Genomic DNA, 27367 nt, shown 5'->3' with positions numbered 1-27367 from the left:
ACATGACAATAACCTGGGAAGTATCATTATAATAGTAATATTACTCTTGATAAAAAGTATTAATGACTTTCTCTAAAAGCAACATGAGGATCATGGCTCAGACGTTGTTTTGTCATTATTAGATAAAAAGGCCATAAACGTTCTGTGTGAGGGTTCAGTGTTAGCATGTTTCAGACAGCTGTCTGTAGTAGGAGACACTCACCTGACATGAAATACTGCCAGAAATAGAATAAAAGACCTCCAGAAACAACAAGAAAAGCCAGGAGAGCTGTGGTCCAGGATGGAAATGGTTCTGTGGAGAAAGACAAAGAAGCATTTGACCTTTGACCTTTGACTAAATGTAATTCATGAAGGAATTTGTTAGATTTAAGATGGTAAAGTATTCAAATTCAAATTTTATTTGTCACATACACAGTCATACACAGTACGATATGCAGTGAAATGCTTAGACAACTGCTCGTGACCTAAAGAAAAAAAAAAGACTGAATAGGATAGGAAATAAATATGAAAATTAAAATGAAGGGTAAATTTAGCTAGGAAGGAATAAAATAAAATATATTAAAGTTAAAAATAAAATAACTGTACAACAAAATGCACAATACACAAATACACAATATACAAATATATAAGAAAAATATATAAATATATATTTCCTAATCTCCTTCAGGTAGGCCGTCTTGTTGTTATCAGAGATCAGGCCCACCACGACGGTGTCGTCAGCAAACTTAATGATGGTGGTGGAGCTGGTAGTGGCCACACAGCCATATGTGTACAACGAGTACAGCAGGCTCAGAACACACCCCTGGGGGGCTCCAGTGCTGAGAGTGATGGAGGCATGTCCTCGGTTGGAGGCAGCTGCTGCGGGCTCACCCTGACACACACAAAGCTCCACCTTCAGTCCTGACACTGAAACATCCACTGTAGCTACAATGATGCAGATGTGACCCTCAGCAGGTGGATTTCCTCTCCATAGATGTGTTTCCATGTAGATCATTAGTTACAGCAGTTTTAACTGTAATTGTAGGGTCTTTACAATATAAAGTGCATGAACTGTTGATTTGATTTGATTTGATGCTATGTGAATAAAACTGAACGAATAAGTGCTGATGTTTATTCAGACTGTCTCTCTGATCGATCTCCTTGACCCAACCTCAGTAATTACTTCCAGCCAGCAGCCCCATCCCTGCAGGTGTGCTCACACACAGCTCCCCATCCATCAGTCCTCCAGCTTTAATCATGAGTTTAAACTTTCTCTATTAACTCGCTTTCATGGTGCCTCAGACTTAAAGCCTTTATTTCACCCCGCTCTCTTAGCTGTTTAACTGATTCATAACTGTACTTTTATTTAAAATATTCAATCATTTAAAATAATTACTAATATATGTATTATATGGGGGGCGATCGTGGCTCAAGAGTTGGGAGTTCGCCTTGTAATCGGAAGGTTGCCGGCTCTGCCAGTCTCGGTCGTTGTGTCCTTGGGAAAGACACTTCACCCGTTGCCTACTGGTGGTGGTCAGAGGGCCCGGTGGCGCCAGTGTCCGGCAGCCTCGCCTCTGTCAGTGCACCCCAGGGTGGCTGTGGCTACAATGCAGCTTGCCATCGCCAGTGTGTGAATGGGTGGATGACTAGTCATCAGTGGACAGAGTACATCAACATTCATGGCTCTGAATACACAAACGTGCGCTTAAATGAGCTCACATTATTCATCTGGACTGATGGATCACCTTTGTTTTTATAAGTCAGCATTACCATGGAAATTACAGTAAAGCACTATGTAAACAGAAAGTGGATTTATTTGTCTTCAGTCTTGATTCTGCATGGAAACAATAACCTGACATCTTTGGCTGGAATCATCAGTTTCAGAGCGTCACCTGAAACCATGGTTACTGACCTGCAGCCTGACGTCACTCTCAGCAGCTGCATGTATGAGTGTAGACACGTGTGTGCAGCTGCTCAGCCGGTTGGATATGTTGGTGGAAACAGTGAGTGTGACAGTGAGGGCCAGACGCAACATGAGCACATGACTGCTGTCAGCACACTCAAGTGTATAAAGGTCTGTACCCTTGCAGTCCTCTTGCTATGAGCGCTCATATCCCCCAAACCCAAGAGGACTAAGGAGTTCTGAGCATTGCACCTCCACTGCTGAGAATACAACCATGTTCAGCAAAGCTGTGTTGGCTTTGATTCTTCTCTGCCGGTTTACAAGATCTGTAGGTGAGTTTTTGCATGAGAAAGATGGAAATCGTGTGTTTTGTCTGCACAGCAGTGTTCATGCACAGGTATATGTGTCTGTTTCTACACGTGTGCATCATGTTAGACTCTTCTAATGTTGGGAAGAAAATGAAAACAGCATTTTCTTCACTTCTCTAACTAAAAATCTGCTGTTTTGTTTTCTGTTTATTTTTGCATCTGTCAAGATTCAGACACGGGCACTGATTATCCTCAAGTGTTTTTATTACCGTGCGCTCAAATATGAGATTTGGAAGGACCGCTTGATTGTTTTTGTACTAGTGTTTGAAGTTTCTTTGCTAAATGACAGACCCTGATTCATGCACATGAAGGCTGTTGTGTTTATAGGTGTTGACAGACTCATGTTTAAGCATTGCCTCAGGTTTCATTGTGCAGGAAATGGACATGAAAATGAGTGGAAGGGGACTTTTTAAGTACAGAATTTGATACATGAAGATGAAGCTTCACAGCAGTGGCAGTTCCACACCAGATTTAGCAGGTTGGGCTCAGGGTGTTTTTTCATGGGGGCATTGAACCAAACCAAGAGGACAAAATTGAACTGCTTCATCTATGAAGGGGATTTATTTGGAGCACAAACAAAGTGAATGAACATTTAACAATGAAACAGAAGATTTCACATCCCGCACATGTGCACAGTTAATGTTTAAAAAGCACTGGCTGAAATGTCTATGGACTGAAACGTCTGCACGCATGACAACAGGCAGAGTCCATAGTTACAGAGAAGTCCACCCAAGGAGGACTTTCCTACCAGCTGGGCTGGAAGCTGTGCCTCCCGTCCCCCATTCATGTGGTGGGGAACGTCCTCAGACTTGGGGGGTGGTCATCCTTGATCCTGCTGATGTCTGAAAAGAGATGAATATGGAGTAAACATGAGGCTGTAACTGAGAACTATAGTAACTCATTACTTTATCTTTTCATTATTATTCATTAGTGTTAATGAAACTGCGTGTATGGAGTGTCATCACAGGGCAGTGTGAGACACACAGGTCTAAGGACTGGTCCACTGTGTGTCCCTCACAGCCAGTATCCTCCTCCTCATCCTCTCTGTGGCTCGCTCTCATTTCGGGGCTTTTCTGGTCAGATTCAACATGCTCGATCAATTATAACATCAAAGAAATTATTTTGGTCTTTCCTAGTAACCCAGGTTTACATGTCACATGGTTTACTTTTCACTCATATTATACAATATATACACTATAGTTTAATATTCATGATGATGTGCAATGTTCCCTCTAATTTTTCATGTGTCTGAGTGAACACACAAACTCCCTGAGCAATCCCTTGGACCACTGTGAACAACAGCAGACGTGTGCACTGTGGTCACGCCAGCATCAAATCCATCCAAGTTACATGGTTTATTAAAATAATCAAATTACAGCATTTACATTCATGTTAGACTACTTTTAATTAAGTGCTTTAGCCCACTTACAATGAAAATTTTAAAAGAAAATCTTTTTCATGACCTGTGTAGTATGTTAACACTACTGGAAGTAAAAATAACTTGAACTCCAATTTTGAAAACACAACTTTTTTTTTCTTTTTTTCTATAAAGCTCTGACTTTATGAGTATGAGTCTGTGGTCTGGGGGAGAGTCCTGTAACTCTGTCTGCAAAATACAGCATATAATGACCAATGTTGGGAAATTACTTATATAGTTACTTCTTCAACAAAGTAACTGAGTTATGCAAACAACAAAGTTTTTTGCATCTGTTTATCTAAAAATGCAGCCAAGGTGTTTTTTTAAATAAACATTTCAAACTATTTACAGAACAATCAGCTGTTCTGCATCAAATCTGATGCCACACAAATTATTTGTGCCACTCCAAAAAATTATTTCTGTCCACTATGAGATAAAGGAGAACAACAGCCTGATACCTGCAGGCCTGACAACAGGAGATGTAGCACTCCTGTAACACCTGTAACATTCAGCAGTCGCCTCATGTTCTGACACACACAACAAAACAATTGACTACACTACACACTAACTACACAAGACAACACACTGACTTTAGACTCCAAACACGCTAAACGTTGCAAACGCCGTCACTCCTAAACTTCCCCCTTCCTAAACAACTAAATGTCATGTTTCCATTTCCTTTTTTTAATGGTCGACATGGTACATTTTTCCACCAATAGAAAAGGGTGAGTTTTTTTTGGTTTTGCTCACAGGTGGAGAGTGCTTTCAAACGCATTCCTTATAAAACGCAGTTTTTACCATTTTTCCCACAGTAAATATAAACAATGACAGTATTCAGGAAAAAAACAAACATTGCACATATTTTTATCATAACTCTGGTTTTACGTGGCCTATCAACACAATTTAAAAACTGGTATAAAGTCCACACTTTTTCCGTCAATTGTTCCGTCTGTCCTGCTCACGTCTCCAATGGTTGTAAACATTGTCATTGGAGACCGTGCCAGCAGCGCATGATTGCGCACACAGACCAATCATAAGATTGGTCTGTGTGCCAGATATCCTTGGGCAAGATAGTAACCCCAAGTTGCTCTCTGATGCATTTATTGGAGAATGAATGTGTGTATATATTAGATAGAAAGCACTTATAGACAAAGAGCATAGAAAAGGTACTTGTGCGATAGGGTGTTAATGGGGAAAGTTGAGTAAAGCACATTAATGCTCAGATAGAGTAGAAAAAGCACCATATAAGAACCAGTCCATTTACATGTCTCAGAACAGAATCGCCAATTACCAGAGTTAGATCCCCGGCCGGTGTGTTGCAGAGTGGGGAAAAACGGTTAGACACATGAACAGGTTGGTGGTGTACATGGGGCTTCTGTTTAAGACTATGCTTCCTCCTCACCGTCACCCAGCCTTCCTGTTTCCTCAGCTGTTCTTGACAGTCTGTCAGGTGACAGCTAGCGGGGCCTACACCACCTTCGGCTGCACCAGCTACAGGGGCCTGGCTAGCTACGGGTGTATCAAGAGTGCGAAGCCGGGTCTACAATTCAGTGATCCCAGCTTCCAGAGCTGCAGATAGGCTACATTTAATACAATGATCATTACTGATAAAGGAGGCAGAGGAGTAACTAAATTTGACACAATGAGCAGGAAAGTGTAGGGGGTCAGGTGAAGAGCCCATGCTGCTAGCGAGTTGGCTAAGAGCTATGCTAAGCTAGCAAAACCCTAAAGACACAATAAGTAATTACTGACAATAATTAGCAAGTGAATACACAGAGAGTGTGCTCCAGAAGCACATCAAGATTAAACTATGAAATAAGTTTTTCTATACGTCTTTTTATTGCCATGAGCAATTCTGCCCCCAGGTCTGAAATGTACAGTGACAGAACTTTCACATGATGTTAAACAGAAGCTGTCAGCTCAGTTCTGTTAAGTGGATAATCATGTTGAAGAACTTCATTATAAGTTGTAGATTCAAGCCTCCCTTCATATGTTTGGCCACCAGATGTCACCAAAGAAGACTGTGTTGAAAAGCCTCGAGTACTGTACCCTTTTTCAATACGAGCTTCGGAAAGTTTCATTTGGCCCTCACTACCACTGTGTGTGTTGTAACAGGAAATGATACTCTACCACAAAGAGAGCAAAAAACAAGTGACAGCACCACCAAAAACTTGATTGGTCACAATCAAGTTGTTGATATTTAATTATCTGATGTCCAACCACACCTTATTGCTCTCACTCAGACTTACATGATTTAAACTTTAAAGTTCCTTCATTAATTCCACCATCAGGCTGGGGTCTTTCTGTGCTTGTCTCCCCATGTTTGTTTTCAACACAGTCAGATTAACTGGTAACAAAAAACTGCCCATAGGTGCGAATGTGAGTTTGAATACCTGACCCTAGCTTATCTGTAACTCTGACACTAACACCACATTTTGAGTCTCAACAAATGTCTTCAAAATCATGGTGCCAAGAATTTGTCCCCATAAGGTCTGTTGGTCCCCACAAGTATATTAATTGTCCAATTTTTGGTCCCCACAAACACGTGTCAGGGTGAACACTCTCTCTCCCTCTCTCTCTCTCTCTCTCTCTCTCTCACACACACACACACACACACACACACACACACACACACACACACACACACACACACACACACACACACACACACAGCTCTCAGTAAGGCCTGTTTTTAGAATCACAGTAATTCTATTTTCAGATTCAGGATCATGCAAGTGATGAGTTGGTGACACAATTCTTATCTTCCTGGGTTTGTTACAGGAAGTGTGTGTGTGCATGCATGGGTTTGTGTGTGTGTGTGTGTGTGTGTGTGTGTGTGTGTGTGTGTGTGTGTGTGTGTGTGTGTGTGTGTGTGTGAGAGAGAGAGAGTTAGCGTTTGCCTTGAAATGTACTTAGAAAAGATTGATTCTGTCCTGTGTTGTCTCTTCTCTCCTTCAGCCCTGACAATTATCAGAGCTGAGTGTGGACAGGATGTCATTCTGCCGTGTCAGGTCCATAAAGATTATCCCACTGCGGCTGTAGTGTGGAGGAGAACTGACCTAAAGCGAGAAAAAGTACTTTTGTACCAGAGCAAGATGTCTCATCGAGCCAACAAGTATCCATCTTCAACTAGCCGCTTGCATCTGATGGATGGATGGATGGACAGTGGGAATTTGTCCTTGGCTCTGCAGGATGTGACGCAGGCTGAGAATGGAACATATGAGTGTCTGGCCGTCGACAAAGAAAGATACCAATGGAAGACTCACATTGAGAATACTGATACCATCAACACCATCCAGCTGATGATTGTTCCAGTGGGTAAGTTTGTAGAGTCGTCAACAATCACAACTACAGTTGCCTTGGTTACGCTGCAGTCTAGGCTGCTGGGGGATTCCCATGATGTACTGAGTGTTTCTTCTTACCTCACTATGTGTTTAGACACCTCTCTACACTGAATCATTAGTAATTATTAATCTCTGGCTCTCTTCCACAGCGTGTCTTTTCTCCTGTCCACGTCAGCTCCCCTCAGCTGGTGTCTCAGATGGCTGCTCCTCTCTGCGACTGGTTCTGCTGGAGGATTTCTTCCTGTTAAAAGGGAGTTTTACCTTCCCACTGTCACCTAAATTGTTTGCTTAAGTGGGTGGGGGTGCACTGCAGGACACCTGAAGCGTTGTTCCTTCAGTTACAGCCCCTTGTGAAGATCAGCCTTTGAGCCCCTTTCATAAAACGTCTGCACACATGAGGCCGAGGTTCTGGGAGTTATAGCACAATTAGTTTAATCATGACTTACAATAAACATGATGAAGTTGTTTTCATCAATCTAAACTCACTGCTCATGTTGTTAGGTATACCTTGTTAGCACTGGGTTGGCCCCCTTTTACCTTCAGAACTGCCTTAATCCTTCAAGGCATAAATGCAACATGGAGCTGGAAACCTTCCTCTAACATTTTGCTCCATGTTAACATGAAAGCGTTGCACAGTTCCTGCACATCCACGATGTGAATCTCCTGTTCCATCCCAAGATTTCTCCACTGGACCGAGAACTGAGTCACTGTCCTGTTCACCAATTAGTCTCACAGTGTTTTGTCCTGCTGGAAGATGGTGCACTGTGACCAAAATATGATGGACATGGTCAGCAGCAATGCTCACGTATGTTGTAACGTTCACACAATCTCAGACACTGAGGGGTCCAAAATGTGCCATGAAAATGTGCCCAGAGCAGCAGCTGGAACAGGCGGGATGGATCATAGAGAAGGTGTCGGGTTGTTGCTATGGGAGGGGAACGTGTCCTTTTATGCAGATATTGTTGATGAGACTTTGTAGAAAGCAGGAAGTAGATCATGTCTCACACCTGTCTTCTGTTTCTCACTTGCAGCTCCACCACTGAATGCTGGCAAAAGGCGGTTTGCTCCACCTACATGTGATCTGCTTTTGACTTTGGGTCTTCTCTCATATTTCTGTTTCTGTGTTTAATCTTGATGATTCTGTTAACACCGACCTCTGACCTGAAAGTCCTGCCTCTGAGTTTAAACAGAAAACTTTTTTTTTCATTTCGTTGGTTTTTTTCATATAACAGCTGTTACAATGAGTGATAATGCTGAGATTACATGTAAAGGGTGGAAACTCATATGTATGTATTCTTTTTGTGGTTTGTTTTTAAAGATAATCACAGATTTTGATTTCACTGCAGTTTTCCTCTTATAATCTACAGTTTTCATGGCTGTTGCTTTAAAGGAGGTACTTGTTTAGTATGTTTGGACTCACAGGCAGGAGTCACATTAGTTTCACTGATGTTTATGATGAAAACAAGACGATAACTAAACACCTCTGTCAGTGAACAAGATCCAATCAGAAGTGCAGTAAGTTTAAAGCACACGTTCGATCTGCTCCCACCAAACGCTCCACCTCTTTTAGCAAACAGTGAAACTGTTTCTCATCGACTATGACCAAAACTAAAAGACGCTGTTGTCAAAAGACTCTCCACACGTTCACGAACAGACTGAATTTATTCCACTAACAGTACAAACCAACGTTAGCCAATCAAATCACTGTTTGTGGAGCATCAACATCAACTATCAGGGTGTTGCACATGAACACTGTCAGTAACAGGCAGGTAGCATGGCTAACGTTAGCTGCTAATGAAGGCACTGCTTGCATGTGTCACAATTGGCTGGACATGCTTGCTATGCTATATACTGATGCTATGCTAGAGTGTTAACAGTTCCTGTAGTTCATGATTTAGAGCAGGGGTGGCACACTGACTTTAGATGGTGAACCACAATTATAGCTATAAATGGTACCATTACACTTACTGTTATTCTTTGACACAGTGGTATGACCCAGTCTGTCTTTGCCTGTGATTGGCTGTATCATGCCACCCCTGTTTGCATGGAGATCAGCAGGACTGAAGATTCAGCTCCCACATACATTCGGGCCATTAATAACTGACATATGAAAGTGTATTAGGGGCCTGATGTGACCCGCTGGCTGTATGTTGGACAGCCCTGTATTAGACGCTAAGTCATGGCTGAACGGGCACAAACAGCGTCATGCATGCCCAGATTTGTTTCTCACTACTTTTTTTTTGAAAAAAGAAAAAAGAAACAAACAAACGCACCCATGAGCTTCAGATTGTACATTTGAATCTGTGTCACAGTGTTACTGTGGGGATGAAGGAGCTGCTCCGTAGCTGTAACAGTCACTGCTAAAGGAGCTCTCAGCTCCTCCACAGCCTCCCGCAGGGGGTGGAGGTACTGTCTATCATGGGGGACAAATAAAATGTAGAATATGAGCCAACAGGCCACAGCACTGACTGTGCTCTAAAACAAAGTGCCATTAGAGCTGATTCAGAGCCAGAGCAGGCAGCTTTAACACTGACTCAGCTGCAGTGTGCCTGATATTTCTTTGTAACATAGCTCGAATGCTGCTTCATGTTTCTTTTGCTTTGTGTCTCTATTTGTAGTGTCGTGACTGTACGATAACTATCCTGTGATGAACCGTGAAACAGCAAGCGCCGTACGAAACACTCAAACACTTAGCCATCCCTGTTAACTTTACAACTCCTCTTTTGCTGAGCAGCTTCGCCAAGGAACACTGTTTGTTCTCAGTAAGTCATTTAAACAGTACTCTTTACAACCAACACACACACACACATGCAAAACAAACCAAAGAATCTATTTTCAAACTAAAGTGTTAATACTTTCTGTCTGTGTGTCGCTGCTGATACTAAACACATGAGTGTTGTCAGAAGAAAATGACTCTGTTGCTATGGTAATCCCTGCATGAATGGATGTTTTTAGCCTTGTTTTTCTCTTATTTTTTTTTCTCTAACTGCATCATAATTTTCCCAAGTCTGAAAATTACACACAAGGACATAATTACCATCATGAATTAGTCTAAAGTTTAATTGCTGTTGGCAGTTTTTTTTAATGGAGAGAGAAAGAAAATCAACCAACACCCCAGAAAGTTCTAAAGTGTTGACTTGTTTGTGAGCAAACCTGCAGACTGAGCAGGTCTAATGATGATGTCCCTCTGGATAAGTCACCGTCTGTTCTTTACTGTAGAAAAGCCTTTTTAAAAAGCTGCCTTATTCATGCATATTCGCTTGTGTGCAGCCTGACACAGTGTTATCTCTGGGATTTCCCTCAGGTCTGCAGAAAGTGTCCTTAAAGTTGAATATTGTGACAGTAACAGTGAGACTGAGCTGCTCCATCTGTTTCTGCTGCCGCTGACTTCGGCTCCTTAACCCTTTAAGACGTACCATAGAAGAAGTCCACCAGAGCTTATATTATATTTTTACATGCTGTAGTGCCATTATTGGGAGCATTTCAAGTTGATATACATTAATGCAGACATATTTTAATAATATGTCTGCATTAAGTGCATGGTAATTACATAAATTGCAAAAAAGTGCAATAAACTACAAAAAAATTTAAAATCGTTTTTGTTTTTTTAACATATATTTCTAGTTAGAGAAATTTAAGAGGCTTATCCCTCAAAACTGTAAATACAAAAAAGTTGCACAAAATAGTTTCCCACCACAGGAAATGTATTTTGAGTGTCTTCATAGTTTTATTTTTTAAATACACCAATTTTTATATACTGCAGGAAAAACGAAAATAAATATTATAATGCAAATTTGCAAAAAAAACCCCAGCATGTGCATCAAAATAAACTATTTCCAGCAGTGCAATATGAGTCCTAAGCATCACAGAAATGACACAGAAAGTCATAAAGTCAAACATAACTTTTAAAAACACCAGTATAGGCTCATAAGGCCCTGATGACGTCACTTCCTGTTTCGGGCAGGTCATGGCGGACATGCGATAGTCCACGCTGATGGATGTAGGAAGTGTTACAAACAGCTGATCGGATCGGCAAAGCGTGTTTCTGGAATATCATGTTTTTGTTGCTGCAAGTGCTTTTTATGCCGTTTTTGCAAAGCTATATGTGGAAGGAAACTGTGACCTAGGACAAGCTGATGGCATAAGATGTAAGCACAACTCCTCCGGTTTCATATGCAAAAAAAATTATGGCGCTAGCTTCTGTGGTTGCAGTGCTACCGGGATTTAAAAATAGTTATGCAAAACGGAGCGTGCCCGCTCCGACCGGTTTTAAAGGGTTAAGCATCCTGATTTATCAGCACTGCAAGGACACAAATGTCACTGTTACAGAGACAGACATGCACACACAGCAGGAATGTGACTGAATATGGAATCACTAACAGGAAAAAAACTTTCAGCCTCAAACATGCAGTCAGGTGCTACACTGGCCTAACGACTGATGTGAGCTGAGCTCAGGGAGAAGCAAAGGGTGGAGGCTCATTTCATATGTCTTTAAACTCAGCAGTGTGAAATCCAAAGAGACTGGCACATGACAGACAAAAGCATCAGTGCTGTCTGTTCCAGCATCATTTTATGGTTTGCTTTTATTTCTCAAGATGATGCAGGGAGCCTGGCTCAGGAGCTACTGTCATGTTGTAACCGTGTTCCTGTGACTGTACTGTGATAACTCTGTGACCATGTGATGGAATTACTGTTGATAGTGTTCTGTATTAAAGTGTTACTGCAGCCGACCTGTCTGTGTGTCACTGTCTGTTCCTCCAACCTGTGGACTGCAGTGTCTTCAGCAGCAGGTGTTTGCTGTTTGCACCATCTGCTCAGATATTCTTAAATTAAAAAAGTTCCAAAATTAAATTTAAAACTGTATCTCATTGTACAACTGTATAGTGACAATAATGGCAATTATTCTATTCTATTCTATTCTATTCTATTCTAAATTTAAACATCTTTATTTAATCTGTGCTTTCTACTCAACAATGCAGCTACATCGAATGTTAAATATGTTTTTATTCTCCTCAATTCAGAAACTATATTAAAATATGATGCGAACAAAATTGGAGCGCTGGTAAAATTGAGGGGGGCACCCTTGAGTGATCAACTCCTTTCCCCAACCCCCCAAGACTTTCAATGTGTAACTTGTAGGTAACAGTGAAGGGGTGAATGAGGTCACTGCAGCAGCCCCACCCACCAGCAATGTTCCCTCTAATTTTTCATGTGTCTGAGTGAACACACAAACTCCCTGAGCGATCCCTTGGACCACTGTGAGCAACATCAGACGTGTGCACTGTGGTCACGCCAGCATCAAATCCATCCAAGTTTCATGGTTTATTAAAATAATCAAATTACAGCATTTACATTTATGTTAGACTACTTTTAAACTGCTTTAGCCCACTTACAATGAAAATGTAAAAAAAAAATCTAGCCATTGGCCTGTGTAGTATGTTAACGCTATTGGAAGTAAAAATGACTTGAACTCCAATTTCGAAAACACAACTTTCTTTTTCTTTTTTCTTTTCTTTTTTTATATATACAGCTCTGACTTGTATTATGCGTCTGTGGTCTGGGAGAGAGTCCTGTAACTCTCTGTCTGCAAAATACAGTATATAATGACCAATGTTGGGCAAATAATTATATAGTTACTCCTCAAAAAAGTAACTCAGTTTGGCAAACAACAAAGTTTTTTGCAGCTATTTTTTTTTAAATGCAGCCAATGCATTTTTAAATAAACATTTCAAACTATTTACAGAACAATCAGCTGTTCTGCATCAAATCTGATGCCACACAAATTATTTGTGCCACTCCAAAAAATAATTTCTGTCCACTATGAGATAAAGGAGAACAACAGCCTGATACCTGCAGGCCTGACAACAGGAGATGTAGCACTGCTGTAACACCTGTAACGTTCAGCAGTCGCCTCATTGCTCTGACACACACAACAAATCTACTGACTACACTACACACTAACTACACAAGATTTGCGCTACACGTCTCAAATCTCTCACATCTCAAAGCACCGCCGTCACTCCTAAAATTTCCCCCCGTTTCTTAACAACTAGATGCCACGTTACCATATCATTTTTTGATTGGTCGACATGGTACTTTTTTGGACGAATAGGAAAGAGAGAGGGGGTGGGGGGGTTTGTTTTTGCTCACAGGTGGAGAGCGCTTTCGAGGCTTTTTTCTTATAAAACGCAGTTTTTACCGTTTCTTCCCGCAGTAAATATAAACAACGATAGTATTCAGCAAGGAAACCAAACATTGCATTCTTTTTTTAAAATCACAACTCTGGTTTTACGTGGCCTATCAACACAATTTAAAAACTGGTATAAAGTCCACACTTTTTCCATCAATTGTTTCGTCTGTCCTGCTCACATCTCCAATGGTTGTCCACGTTGTCATTAACGTGGCTTCACTCCACATCAGCTCCGGTGTCGGCACATAAGGACGCTGTCATAGCCTGTCAACGACATCGATTGGCTGCGTATACGAATGTGAATCGCTGGACTATGGGATAACGTGGGATCGTTCTAATCCCATACGGGAGCAGCCAGTCACTTACTGACTAACACTGCAAAACAGAATTGTTGACGTATTCATTTTAATTTCAATTTAGGTTAGATTTTTTTTGTGTGCGCAACACAGATTTTCTGTGCGCAGAGACCGTGCCAGCAGTGCGCAATTGCGCACGTGCGCAGCTTAGAGGGAACATTGCTCACCAGCCTCTGCTGTTCGCGAGTACGGACTTTGTAAGTTCACACGGGAGTCCAGAATTCCACAGAAAGCAGCAGATCACTCTACAATTTCTATGGTGACAACACAGCTCCAGAGTTTTCACTGCCATCCCCTCTTAATTTAACTGTGCTTAATATTTGCAATAGAAATTACAAATGTAGTAGATTAAAAAATATATAATTAAAAAAGTATCTTAAGCACTTTGGCAAAAATCAATTTTACATATCATCAGTTTCATAATGTCTAATAAGCTTCAGCACAACCACTACATGACAGAAACGAGGCTAATGTCTCTATTAATAAAATAGTACACATGTATGTCTGAATAAAAACAAACAGGTGAGATGTTAGAACACTTTTATTTGTATTTTAGTAGACACTAAAACTTACAATACACAGCTGCTGGGGTTTGGAAGAGAATTGAACAAATGTTTAAAATATAATCGGATCATTTTTGGAGCAGCCTTCAGGATCTCCATGCATTAACATGCTGTTTTTGCTGAATTTAATTATTTGTCATCTTAGATGTAATTCTGATCCAGCTGTTTAAATAAGAACAGAACATTTTACATCAGGGGATATGATGGGTGTAATTCAAAATACAGTGACCACTCTCCAAGTAAGAATTCAAGCTTAACTTTAGTCTTCACCAAACCGATTTACTCAGGAACAAATAAAATTGCCATTGCCACTTTTGAGTTAGATTTAGCTGCACCAAGTTCACAGTAGCTGTGGACTCCACTTTATTGCTCGATAAAGTGGAGCGAGAACACATCTGGGAATTTTGAGCATACTTGGGCTTGGCTTGATGCGTACTTTGAATTGATGACTGATGACGTATCACAAGTCCACGAGAACAACTGAGACAATGCATCCATGATATGAGGTTAGTTATTAATATACTACTGCATATAGATACATTGTGAGGTTTTAAAAACCAAGCTTTAAAATGAGCAGTGATCATAAAAACCGAGAGAGGCCGACAGTGATCACTGACTTTTTTTAGGGACTTGTTGAGATTAAATAGAACAAGATACAAAGCATTAAAAAACGTTAAAAACACAACAGCCTTATTAAACGCAGAGTAATTTGGACCTGGAAGCAGGGTTCATACATCATCACTTAAAGACAGGATTGAGAAACAGCCTGAATTTACATGGGGGACCACATGACTTTAGTTGGGCCGGACCACTGAAACATCCTGTCACTGTGAAGGAGTCACATATTTAAGTGTTTTTCTATATGATGAAGAAAAAGCTCTGTGACAACAACAGAAACCTGTCAGCACGACTCCTTAAACTGTAAGAAATAAAATGATAGAAAAAGTTCTGATAGCTCATCAATCATCACAAAAAACTGAAATTTCTATAGTAGAAAGTGAAAAACAAACTTTTCTGTCTTCAATTGTTTATTGCTGAATGACTTTGTGTAGTATAAATGTTCATAAGGGAGGTTTGTATCTGCAGGAAAAGCTTTAAAACTATGATAATACAGTAAAAATCCAAAATGTCTGCTTGTGTTTGTCTGTGGTGACCAGCGGATCAAACAAGTTAAGAATGATAACTTATAATTGTAATTTGTAATTCTTACAGCTTTAAACGCACAGCAAGCCTGTGAGACTCGTTTAGACTCAGACTGAGCTGTTGCTCATACTTGCCAACCTTGAAGCCTCAGAATTAGGGAGACGTTCAAAAGGGGGGATTACATACACATATACAAAAAACTTGAATTTTACAGTGTTTATTTATTTAAAATTATTTATTTAAAGTAAGTTAAATGTCACTTTTATTACTGTCCAAATTCAGAGGCTGCATCGACCTAAGGACCCGGCCTTCGTGGTCTAAGTGGGCCAAGTCCTCCGAAAGGCGGGTAGGCCGTAAGTGAGCGACTGTGATGGTCTAGCGTTCAGAATTACGTCACGGGCTCTCTCAGTGGAGTGAAACTCTGCCGTCTGCTCCTTGCTATCTAAATATAACCGGACGCTGGCGTAAATTCTTGACCGTCTCACACTTCTGTTTAATCAGTTTTCTGTTTGACGTTTTTTTCAGCAGTGTCACAACCCTGGAGGAATCCTCCCGAGGGATTAATAAAGTTTTTATTTAATCTCATCTAATCTAATAACTTTAATCTCAGCAAAACCAATTTACTCAGGAACAAATAAAACACTGAAAAAGTCCAACAATAAAATTTTTAGGTTATCGAGTTACTTAAATATCATGTTTAACCTGAGTAGCGAAAGACCGCAGGGGTTTGAAAACGATGTGCCGGGAGTTTGCTATTCTTGCCGGCTCAGATATTTGAAGTTTATTCTCACCTGAAAATATGCTAAAAGTTTATTTTGTGACCCAGAAAGAGTAATAGGAGTAATCTTAAAACTAAATAGCTGCCGCCATTGTTGGAAACTGGAATTTGCTGGGTTTTGGTTCTGGGATATGGTTTTCATTTTTGTTGTCCGGGTGGAAAATCAGCAGAAATTCAGGAGAATGGTGGCTCTGGGAGATTTTCAGGAGGGGCACTGAAATTCGAGATTCTCCTGGAAAAGATTCAGGAGGGTTTGCATGTATGCTGTTGCTCTGTGTTACATGCTCACATTTCTGCATCTCTGCCATTCAAACACACTTTGTATTCACTTTGTTTGATCTAATATTCAATTATTAGTCGAACGCTGCTCATTTTACATTTTCCTGACACTCTTGTATTTAAATCGGCTTCCGTCTCTCTGTGTACCCGGCCTGTACCCAACCATGGTATGACAGTCTGTCTTTGCATGTGATTGGCTTTATGGTTCCACCCCTGTTTGCATGGAGATCAGCAGAGCTGAACATTCAGCTCCCACATTTGCTCAGGTCATTAATAACTGACATATAAAAGTGTATCAGGACCGGATGTGGCCCGCTGGCCATATGTTGGACATCCCTGCCTTAAATGCTAAGTCATGACTGAACGGGCACAAACAGCGTCATGCATGCCCAGACTTGTTTCTCACTACTTTTTGTGAAAAAAAGAAAAAACAAACAAACAAACAAACCCACTCATATGACTTTAGGAAGTCAGTTAGTATTTGTTCTACCTGCCAGCAGGTGAAAGTCATATCACATGAACGTGACAATCACAGCGACACACAATGATGTAGAACATGATAGTGATGTGCGATTTCCTTTCCGATCCAATACCAAGTAATATTCAGGGTGGTATCGACGATACTGATCCGATACCGACACTTTGTACAAAAGCTTATTTTATTCATTGTATCTTTTATTGTATCTCAAATTATAGCGTCATAGTGATTATAAGACATCAGATTACTTGTTCTTATCACTTAATAATGCAGAGTTCATCATATATAGAAATAAAAAAAAAACTGAAGTTATGCGCTATTTGAACACCTTGCCTGCCTGCAGCACTGAAGGACTCTGTGAGAGACGTCTGTCTCGCCCTAGCAGCACCTGACTCTCTCCTCCTCTTCAGTTCACCTCAACATATCCTCGTCATATTCTGTGATATGATTTACTCTGAGGTGTTTGACGAGGTTAGTGGTCTTGCCACATGTATCACAAACCACGTCGTTTGTGGATGTAAAATGACTCCACGCTCAGCCATTGTTGTGAGTGCGCACGCAAAGGGTCTGCGACACATTTATACAGCCGTATTTCACACATGACTATGAAAGGCGGAAGAGGAAGTAGTTGCTTCCAATGTAGACAATCTGAATGTTATAGTTTCTTTCCACTGATAAACTACAAATATACCCTAAATTACTAAAATATTGATATTTTAATGTGAGAATCGATTCTAGAACATAAATGACTGGTATCGGAGGAATCGATATTTCAGGATCGATCCGCACATCACTAGAATATGAGCCAACAGGCCACGTGCTGACTGTGCTCTAAAACAACGTGCCATCATGATGATGGAAACATATGATTGCTATGATGAGGACGGGTTTCATAAAGCACTTATAAATATCATCCGTCCCCGTGTTTGAATTTAGCTTCAAAACTTTCAAAGAAAAGACTTTGTTTGTTCTCAGTAAGTGATTTAAAGGGTATCCTCTCAAACCCATTACTCTCTGTATCTGCGCTCACAAACACACACAAACACACAGACCGTCTCAAACAAACCAAAAATAAATCCATTAAAAATATATATATATTTCAGTATCTTCTGAGTCAAGAGGACTCTGTTACCATGGTGACTTCATGTTTTAATGGATGCACCAATGCTGGCCCACTTATGCTTATGTTTTGTTTTTTGTTAGGTTTTGTATTGTTGATTGTCAATTATGCTTAGAAATATCTACTTTTATATGCTTAGTTTTATAATTAGTTTTAGATTGCTTAAATCAAATTCAAGTCAAATGGTTAAAAAATAATTTCACACACAAAAAAAGAGCTACAAAATTCACCACACTGGGAAGGGTGAACTGGGTTGCCCGGCCCTGGCCACGAGGTGTCCCTTATTTATTTTTCAGGGAGTTGGCAACCCTAGCGTTAACAGTTCCTGTAATTCATGATTTAGAGCAGGGGTGGCACACTGACTTTAGATGGTGAACCACAATTATAAATGGTAAATGGTAAATGGCCTGTATTTGTATAGCGCTTTTCTAGTCCCTAAGGACCCCAAAGCGCTTTACACAACCTGTCATCCACCCATTCACACACACATTCACACACTGGTGATGGCAAGCTACAATGTAGCCACAGCCACCCTGGGGCGCACTGACAGAGGCGAGGCTGCCGGACACTGGCGCCACCGGGCCCTCTGACCACCACCAGTAGGCAACGGGTGAAGTGTCTTGCCCAAGGACACAACGACCGAGACTGTCCAAGCCGGGGCTCGAACCGGCAACCTTCCGATTACAAGGCAAACTCCCAACTCTTGAGCCACGATCGCCCCAATTATAGCTATAAATGGTACCATTAAACTTACTGTTATTCTTTGACACAGTGGTATGACCCAGTCTGTCTTTGCATGTGATTGGCTGTATCATCCCACCCCTGTTTGCATGGAGATCAGCAGGACTGAAGATTCAGCTCCCACATACATTCGGGCCATTAATAACTGACATATGAAAGTGTATTAGGGGCCTGATGTGACCCGCTGGCTGTATGTTGGACAGCCCTGTATTAGACGCCAAGTCATGGCTGAACGGGCACAAACAGCGTCATGCATGCCCAGATTTGTTTCTCACTACTTTTTTTTGAAAAAAGAAAAAAAACAAACAAACCCACCCATGAGCTTCAGATTGTACATTTGAATCTGTGTCACAGTGTTACTATGGGGATGAAGGAGCTGCTCCGTGGCTGTAACAGTCACTGCTAAAGGAGCTCTCAGCGCCTCCACAGCCTCCTGCAGGGGGTGGAGGTACTGTCTATCATGGGGGACAAATAAAGCTTTAGAGTTGAACACCTCGCTTGCTATACACACAATATCTGTGAAAGTCGTATCATATGCACTTTACAATCACAGCGACATAGAATGTAGAATATGAGCCAACAGGCCACAGCACTGACTGTGCTCTAAAACAAAGTGCCATTAGAGCTGATTCAGAGCCAGAGCAGGCAGCTTTAACACTGACTCAGCTGCAGTGTGCCTGATATTTCTTTGTAACATAGCTTGAATGCTGCTTTATGTTTCCTTTGCTTTGTGTCTCTATTTGTAGCGTCGTGACTGTACGATAACTATCCTGTGATGAACCGTGAAACAGCAAGCGCCGTACGAAACACTCAAATACTTAGCCGTCCCTGTTAGCTTTACAACTCCTTTTTTGCTGAGCAGCTTCGCCAAGGAACATTGTGTTTGTTCTCAGTAAGTCATTTAAACGGTACTCTCTACAACCAACACACACACACACATGCAAAACAAACCAAAGAATCTATTTTCAAACTAAAGTGTTAATACTTTCTGTCTGTGTGTCGCTGCTGATTCTTAACACATGAGTGTTGTCAGAAGAAAATGACTCTGTTGCTACGGTAATCCCTGCACGAATGGATGTTTTTAGCCTTGTTTTTCTCTTATTTTTTTTTCTCTAACTGCATCATAATTTTCCCAAGTCTGAAAATTACACACGAGGACATAATTACCATCATGTATTAGTCTGAAGTTTAATTGCTGTCGGCAGTTTTTTTTAATGGAGAGAGAAAGAAAATCAACCAACACCCCAGAAAGTTCTAAAGTGTTGACTTGTTTGTGAGCAAACCTGCAGACTGAGCAGGTCTAATGATGATGTCCCTCTGGATAAGTCACCGTCTGTTCTTTACTGTAGAAAAGCCTTTTTAAAAAGCTGCCTTATTCATGCATATTCGCTTGTGTGCAGCCTGACACAGTGTTATCTCTGGGATTTCCCTCAGGTCTGCAGAAAGTGTCCTTAAAGTTGAATATTGTGACAGTAACAGTGAGACTGAGCTGCTCCATCTGTTTCTGCTGCCGCTGACTTCGGCTCCTTAACCCTTTAAGACGTACCATAGAAGAAGTCCACCAGAGCTTATATTATATTTTTACATGCTGTAGTGCCATTATTGGGAGCATTTCAAGTTGATATACATTAATGCAGACATATTTTAATAATATGTCTGCATTAAGTGCATGGTAATTACATAAATTGCAAAAAAGTGCAATAAACTACAAAAAAATTTAAAATCGTTTTTGTTTTTTTAACATATATTTCTAGTTAGAGAAATTTAAGAGGCTTATCCCTCAAAACTGTAAATACAAAAAAGTTGCACAAAATAGTTTCCCACCACAGGAAATGTATTTTGAGTGTCTTCATAGTTTTATTTTTTAAATACACCAATTTTTATATACTGCAGGAAAAACGAAAATAAATATTATAATGCAAATTTGCAAAAAAAACCCCAGCATGTGCATCAAAATAAACTATTTCCAGCAGTGCAATATGAGTCCTAAGCATCACAGAAATGACACAGAAAGTCATAAAGTCAAACATAACTTTTAAAAACACCAGTATAGGCTCATAAGGCCCTGATGACGTCACTTCCTGTTTCGGGCAGGTCATGGCGGACATGCGATAGTCCACGCTGATGGATGTAGGAAGTGTTACAAACAGCTGATCGGATCGGCAAAGCGTGTTTCTGGAATATCATGTTTTTGTTGCTGCAAGTGCTTTTTATGCCGTTTTTGCAAAGCTATATGTGGAAGGAAACTGTGACCTAGGACAAGCTGATGGCATAAGATGTAAGCACAACTCCTCCGGTTTCATATGCAAAAAAAATTATGGCGCTAGCTTCTGTGGTTGCAGTGCTACCGGGATTTAAAAATAGTTATGCAAAACGGAGCGTGCCCGCTCCGACCGGTTTTAAAAGGTTAAGCATCCTGATTTATCAGCACTGCAAGGACACAAATGTCACTGTTACAGAGACAGACATGCACACACAGCAGGAATGTGACTGAATATGGAATCACTAACAGGAAAAAAACTTTCAGCCTCAAACATGCAGTCAGGTGCTACACTGGCCTAACGACTGATGTGAGCTGAGCTCAGGGAGAAGCAAAGGGTGGAGGCTCATTTCATATGTCTTTAAACTCAGCAGTGTGAAATCCAAAGAGACTGGCACATGACAGACAAAAGCATCAGTGCTGTCTGTTCCAGCATCATTTTATGGTTTGCTTTTATTTCTCAAGATGATGCAGGGAGCCTGGCTCAGGAGCTACTGTCATGTTGTAACCGTGTTCCTGTGACTGTACTGTGATAACTCTGTGACCATGTGATGGAATTACTGTTGATAGTGTTCTGTATTAAAGTGTTACTGCAGCCGACCTGTCTGTGTGTCACTGTCTGTTCCTCCAACCTGTGGACTGCAGTGTCTTCAGCAGCAGGTGTTTGCTGTTTGCACCATCTGCTCAGATATTCTTAAATTAAAAAAGTTCCAAAATTAAATTTAAAACTGTATCTCATTGTACAACTGTATAGTGACAATAATGGCAATTATTCTATTCTATTCTAAATTTAAACATCTTTATTTAATCTGTGCTTTCTACTCAACAATGCAGCTACATCGAATGTTAAATATGTTTTTATTCTCCTCAATTCAGAAACTATACTAAAATATGATGCGAACAAAATTGGAGCGCTGGTAAAATTGAGGGGGGCACCCTTGAGTGATCAACTCCTTTCCCCAACCCCCCAAGACTTTCAATGTGTAACTTGTAGGTAACAGTGAAGGGGTGAATGAGGTCACTGCAGCAGCCCCACCCACCAGCAATGTTCCCTCTAATTTTTCATGTGTCTGAGTGAACACACAAACTCCCTGAGCGATCCCTTGGACCACTGTGAGCGACATCAGACGTGTGCACTGTGGTCACGCCAGCATCAAATCCATCCAAGTTTCATGGTTTATTAAAATAATCAAATTACAGCATTTACATTTATGTTAGACTACTTTTAAACTGCTTTAGCCCACTTACAATGAAAATGTAAAAAAAAAATCTAGCCATTGGCCTGTGTAGTATGTTAACGCTATTGGAAGTAAAAATGACTTGAACTCCAATTTCGAAAACACAACTTTCTTTTTCTTTTTTCTTTTCTTTTTTTATATATACAGCTCTGACTTGTATTATGCGTCTGTGGTCTGGGAGAGAGTCCTGTAACTCTCTGTCTGCAAAATACAGTATATAATGACCAATGTTGGGCAAATAATTATATAGTTACTCCTCAAAAAAGTAACTCAGTTTGGCAAACAACAAAGTTTTTTGCAGCTATTTTTTTTTAAATGCAGCCAATGCATTTTTAAATAAACATTTCAAACTATTTACAGAACAATCAGCTGTTCTGCATCAAATCTGATGCCACACAAATTATTTGTGCCACTCCAAAAAATAATTTCTGTCCACTGTGAGATAAAGGAGAACAACAGCCTGATACCTGCAGGCCTGACAACAGGAGATGTAGCACTGCTGTAACACCTGTAACGTTCAGCAGTCGCCTCATTGCTCTGACACACACAACAAATCTACTGACTACACTACACACTAACTACACAAGATTTGCGCTACACGTCTCAAATCTCTCACATCTCAAAGCACCGCCGTCACTCCTAAAATTTCCCCCCGTTTCTTAACAACTAGATGCCACGTTACCATATCATTTTTTGATTGGTCGACATGGTACTTTTTTGGACGAATAGGAAAGAGAGAGGGGGTGGGGGGGTTTGTTTTTGCTCACAGGTGGAGAGCGCTTTCGAGGCTTTTTTCTTATAAAACGCAGTTTTTACCGTTTCTTCCCGCAGTAAATATAAACAACGATAGTATTCAGCAAGGAAACCAAACATTGCATTCTTTTTTTAAAATCACAACTCTGGTTTTACGTGGCCTATCAACACAATTTAAAAACTGGTATAAAGTCCACACTTTTTCCATCAATTGTTTCGTCTGTCCTGCTCACATCTCCAATGGTTGTCCACGTTGTCATTAACGTGGCTTCACTCCACATCAGCTCCGGTGTCGGCACATAAGGACGCTGTCATAGCCTGTCAACGACATCGATTGGCTGCGTATACGAATGTGAATCGCTGGACTATGGGATAACGTGGGATCGTTCTAATCCCATACGGGAGCAGCCAGTCACTTACTGACTAACACTGCAAAACAGAATTGTTGACGTATTCATTTTAATTTCAATTTAGGTTAGATTTTTTTTGTGTGCGCAACACAGATTTTCTGTGCGCAGAGACCGTGCCAGCAGTGCGCAATTGCGCACGTGCGCAGCTTAGAGGGAACATTGCTCACCAGCCTCTGCTGTTCGCGAGTACGGACTTTGTAAGTTCACACGGGAGTCCAGAATTCCACAGAAAGCAGCAGATCACTCTACAATTTCTATGGTGACAACACAGCTCCAGAGTTTTCACTGCCATCCCCTCTTAATTTAACTGTGCTTAATATTTGCAATAGAAATTACAAATGTAGTAGATTAAAAAATATATAATTAAAAAAGTATCTTAAGCACTTTGGCAAAAATCAATTTTACATATCATCAGTTTCATAATGTCTAATAAGCTTCAGCACAACCACTACATGACAGAAACGAGGCTAATGTCTCTATTAATAAAATAGTACACATGTATGTCTGAATAAAAACAAACAGGTGAGATGTTAGAACACTTTTATTTGTATTTTAGTAGACACTAAAACTTACAATACACAGCTGCTGGGGTTTGGAAGAGAATTGAACAAATGTTTAAAATATAATCGGATCATTTTTGGAGCAGCCTTCAGGATCTCCATGCATTAACATGCTGTTTTTGCTGAATTTAATTATTTGTCATCTTAGATGTAATTCTGATCCAGCTGTTTAAATAAGAACAGAACATTTTACATCAGGGGATATGATGGGTGTAATTCAAAATACAGTGACCACTCTCCAAGTAAGAATTCAAGCTTAACTTTAGTCTTCACCAAACCGATTTACTCAGGAACAAATAAAATTGCCATTGCCACTTTTGAGTTAGATTTAGCTGCACCAAGTTCACAGTAGCTGTGGACTCCACTTTATTGCTCGATAAAGTGGAGCGAGAACACATCTGGGAATTTTGAGCATACTTGGGCTTGGCTTGATGCGTACTTTGAATTGATGACTGATGACGTATCACAAGTCCACGAGAACAACTGAGACAATGCATCCATGATATGAGGTTAGTTATTAATATACTACTGCATATAGATACATTGTGAGGTTTTAAAAACCAAGCTTTAAAATGAGCAGTGATCATAAAAACCGAGAGAGGCCGACAGTGATCACTGACTTTTTTTAGGGACTTGTTGTGATTAAATAGAACAAGATACAAAGCATTAAAAAATGTTAAAAACACATCAGCCTTATTAAACGCAGAGTAATTTGGACCTGGAAGCAGGGTTCATACATCATCACTTAAAGACAGGATTGAGAAACAGCCTGAATTTACATGGGGGACCACATGACTTTAGTTGGGCCGGACCACTGAAACATCCTGTCACTGTGAAGGAGTCACATATTTAAGTGTTTTTCTATATGATGAAGAAAAAGCTCTGTGACAACAACAGAAACCTGTCAGCACGACTCCTTAAACTGTAAGAAATAAAATGATAGAAAAAGTTCTGATAGCTCATCAATCATCACAAAAAACTGAAATTTCTATAGTAGAAAGTGAAAAACAAACTTTTCTGTCTTCAATTGTTTATTGCTGAATGACTTTGTGTAGTATAAATGTTCATAAGGGAGGTTTGTATCTGCAGGAAAAGCTTTAAAACTATGATAATACAGTAAAAATCCAAAATGTCTGCTTGTGTTTGTCTGTGGTGACCAGCGGATCAAACAAGTTAAGAATGATAACTTATAATTGTAATTTGTAATTCTTACAGCTTTAAACGCACAGCAAGCCTGTGAGACTCGTTTAGACTCAGACTGAGCTGTTGCTCATACTTGCCAACCTTGAAGCCTCAGAATTAGGGAGACGTTCAAAAGGGGGGATTACATACACATATACAAAAAACTTGAATTTTACAGTGTTTATTTATTTAAAATTATTTATTTAAAGTAAGTTAAATGTCACTTTTATTACTGTCCAAATTCAGAGGCTGCATCGACCTAAGGACCCGGCCTTCGTGGTCTAAGTGGGCCAAGTCCTCCGAAAGGCGGGTAGGCCGTAAGTGAGCGACTGTGATGGTCTAGCGTTCAGAATTACGTCACGGGCTCTCTCAGTGGAGTGAAACTCTGCCGTCTGCTCCTTGCTATCTAAATATAACCGGACGCTGGCGTAAATTCTTGACCGTCTCACACTTCTGTTTAATCAGTTTTCTGTTTGACGTTTTTTTCAGCAGTGTCACAACCCTGGAGGAATCCTCCCGAGGGATTAATAAAGTTTTTATTTAATCTCATCTAATCTAATAACTTTAATCTCAGCAAAACCAATTTACTCAGGAACAAATAAAACACTGAAAAAGTCCAACAATAAAATTTTTAGGTTATCGAGTTACTTAAATATCATGTTTAACCTGAGTAGCGAAAGACCGCAGGGGTTTGAAAACGATGTGCCGGGAGTTTGCTATTCTTGCCGGCTCAGATATTTGAAGTTTATTCTCACCTGAAAATATGCTAAAAGTTTATTTTGTGACCCAGAAAGAGTAATAGGAGTAATCTTAAAACTAAATAGCTGCCGCCATTGTTGGAAACTGGAATTTGCTGGGTTTTGGTTCTGGGATATGGTTTTCATTTTTGTTGTCCGGGTGGAAAATCAGCAGAAATTCAGGAGAATGGTGGCTCTGGGAGATTTTCAGGAGGGGCACTGAAATTCGAGATTCTCCTGGAAAAGATTCAGGAGGGTTTGCATGTATGCTGTTGCTCTGTGTTACATGCTCACATTTCTGCATCTCTGCCATTCAAACACACTTTGTATTCACTTTGTTTGATCTAATATTCAATTATTAGTCGAACGCTGCTCATTTTACATTTTCCTGACACTCTTGTATTTAAATCGGCTTCCGTCTCTCTGTGTACCCGGCCTATACCCAACCATGGTATGACAGTCTGTCTTTGCATGTGATTGGCTTTATGGTTCCACCCCTGTTTGCATGGAGATCAGCAGAGCTGAACATTCAGCTCCCACATTTGCTCAGGTCATTAATAACTGACATATAAAAGTGTATCAGGACCGGATGTGGCCCGCTGGCCATATGTTGGACATCCCTGCCTTAGATGCTAAGTCATGACTGAACGGGCACAAACAGCGTCATGCATGCCCAGACTTGTTTCTCACTACTTTTTGTGAAAAAAAGAAAAAACAAACAAACAAACAAACAAACCCACTCATATGACTTTAGGAAGTCAGTTAGTATTTGTTCTACCTGCCAGCAGGTGAAAGTCATATCACATGAACGTGACAATCACAGCGACACACAATGATGTAGAACATGATAGTGATGTGCGATTTCCTTTCCGATCCAATACCAAGTAATATTCAGGGTGGTATCGACGATACTGATCCGATACCGACACTTTGTACAAAAGCTTATTTTATTCATTGTATCTTTTATTGTATCTCAAATTATAGCGTCATAGTGATTATAAGACATCAGATTACTTGTTCTTATCACTTAATAATGCAGAGTTCATCATATATAGAAATAAAAAAAAAACTGAAGTTATGCGCTATTTGAACACCTTGCCTGCCTGCAGCACTGAAGGACTCTGTGAGAGACGTCTGTCTCGCCCTAGCAGCACCTGACTCTCTCCTCCTCTTCAGTTCACCTCAACATATCCTCGTCATATTCTGTGATATGATTTACTCTGAGGTGTTTGACGAGGTTAGTGGTCTTGCCACATGTATCACAAACCACGTCGTTTGTGGATGTAAAATGACTCCACGCTCAGCCATTGTTGTGAGTGCGCACGCAAAGGGTCTGCGACACATTTATACAGCCGTATTTCACACATGACTATGAAAGGCGGAAGAGGAAGTAGTTGCTTCCAATGTAGACAATCTGAATGTTATAGTTTCTTTCCACTGATAAACTACAAATATACCCTAAATTACTAAAATATTGATATTTTAATGTGAGAATCGATTCTAGAACATAAATGACTGGTATCGGAGGAATCGATATTTCAGGATCGATCCGCACATCACTAGAATAT

The 27367-nt window shown here is 40.4% G+C and overlaps 1 protein-coding gene across 1 annotated transcript in view; it reads right to left on the bottom strand.

The window, feature by feature from the left end:
• LOC146635296 (butyrophilin-like protein 2) overlaps positions 1–27367 on the bottom strand; it is a 614223-nt gene that overhangs the window by 168098 nt on the left and 418758 nt on the right. The gene's annotated exons all lie outside the window — the stretch shown is intronic.

The sequence above is a fragment of the Diplotaxodon limnothrissa genome, linkage group LG3 (genome assembly GCF_057381915.1).
Source record: "Diplotaxodon limnothrissa isolate DT_005_m linkage group LG3, D_limnothrissa_male_GT1.1, whole genome shotgun sequence".
NCBI classification, from domain to species: domain Eukaryota; kingdom Metazoa; phylum Chordata; class Actinopteri; order Cichliformes; family Cichlidae; genus Diplotaxodon; species Diplotaxodon limnothrissa.
Note: the sequence above shows the minus strand (reverse complement) of the source record. Positions and strands in the feature narration are given on the sequence as shown.